Consider the following 2,137-nt stretch of genomic DNA (forward strand, 5'->3'; position numbering starts at 1 on the left):
AAGAGAGAGATTCATCACCCAACCAGCTCATCTTCACCACGGACTCGCCATCGACAACAACGCTCAACCATTTTGACACCCTCAACCGTAAGCAAGGATGGTAACCTCTACGACACATCGTGTACTCCTTGCCATTGCATTCATAACCCCATAGCCCATTTTGCGTCACTTACCAATTGAGACTAGCCATTTGAGTATTGCCGGCAACGTTACTTGTGCACATTAGTGATCATAGCTCCCATTGCATACATACCATATCATCTTGGTACATATCTTGTTATCATCTCTTGTGTCACAAGGTTGTCATAGCATATACACAATTGCTAGCTTGGTTCACGAAGTTTTGCACAAGTGGCCAAAGAAAGAGCTCAAAAGAGAGAGAGCCAAACAAGCTTTTAAGCAAAAAGTGAAAGATAAGCAAAGAGCTTTTAAGCAAGAACCATAGCATCATACTACATTAAGATTTCCATACTCGATCATCTTGGATCATATCATTGGAACAACATACATATAGCATACTTGGGATAGAAGTCATTCATTTTTGCTTAGTAGGTTGTGCACAAGTTTCGTATCCGCCTATTGTGTAATCGTGCTAGCGTCTCTCTAGTGTTGTGCAATAGGAGCATTTTTCGTGGAATCCACATTATGAGCTCATTTTTGGTGGCACGACCCCACTTATCTATTTGCGTGTGTGTTTCCGTGTAACATATCTTGCTATTGGTCTACTTGTTGCATTTGCGAATTTGCGAATCCTTTTCAACATTATTGAGTCTTACTAACAATTGCATCGAATTTTGTGCCACCATCCGCACCAAGCTCCACCAAATAGCTTTATTTGTGTAGGTGTGAGAACCGACAAGAATTGGTACCAATTGTGCTATTTCCTTGATACACCATCGAGTGATCATTGATCCATATTCAACTTCGGTCAAGCAACATTTGGTATAAGTTCTTCTGTTTCTCCCACTCACATATTTGCTTAAAATGATGGATAGGCCAAGTTCTTCTACCAACCCACTCTTCATCGAGCAAGATGACGGCATGACTTCCTATGTTAGCAAGAGCCACCTTTTTGGTGTACAACGAGCTTTGCATCAAGAACAACAAGCAATGAGCGACCACATTGACCATCTCGCCACCGACTTGCGACTCTCCGAGCAACGTACAAGAGACTACTTCAACAATAAGCTCGATGAACAAAAGCAAGAGAGCAATTCAAGAATGGACGAGATTCATGCCTTGTTGGTCAACCATTCTTCTACCATGTTGTCCTACTTAAGATGGAGCTGCTTGAGTCGACACTCCGACGACACCACCTACGCCTTAAGTATTCCGACATCAAACACTCATCGATGAGCCGCGCGCCAAGACCATCAAGCAAACCGCAATCCTCTACACAGCAATCCTACACAAGAGAAATTTGACGAGGAAGCACATCGGCATCACCAAAACCAAGCTACCCTTGCGCAAGCACAAGAACAACAACGTCTACGTCAATAAGAGGAAGAGCGAGCGCGCCAACATCAAGAGGAGCAAGATGCCGAGGCGCAACGTCAAGAACAACTACAGTGAGAAGCTCAAGCACTTGAGGGCAACGTGCCCTCCACGACACAAGTTGCGCCGTTGTCGCACGCAACCGCCATAGGCGTGAGCAAGAAGAAGCACTTCGCGAAGAAGTTCAAGAGAGGAACTATCAAGCACATGTGCATCGTAAAGTTCCCCAAGCTCCTCGACAAGAACCCCAAGTTTGCCAAGAGAAAAATGAGGTTGGCAACCATCCACGCCAAGAGCAACATGAGGTTGATAATCCTCCACGACAAGGGCGTCATCATCCCCGACCCCAACACAATGAAGAGCAACTCTACAGCAAAGCTCAAGTTCACCATGCCCAAGTTCACCGGAAGCAATGATCCCAAAGAGTACCTATCATGTGCATTTAAAGTCTACAAGATATTTCGCTTGAAAAACTATGAGGAAGAGAAGAAGATTGCTATGGCATCCCTTGAATTCCAAGACTATGTCCTCATTTGGTGGGAGCAAGTCATTGAGCGCCTTGAGGCAAGAGGTGAACCACCCATCACAACTTGATCGCAAATGAAGGATGTCATGAGAGCACGTTTTGTGCCAACCTACTAGA

The sequence above is a fragment of the Triticum urartu genome, chromosome 4, assembly GCF_003073215.2.
Source record: "Triticum urartu cultivar G1812 chromosome 4, Tu2.1, whole genome shotgun sequence".
NCBI classification, from domain to species: domain Eukaryota; kingdom Viridiplantae; phylum Streptophyta; class Magnoliopsida; order Poales; family Poaceae; genus Triticum; species Triticum urartu.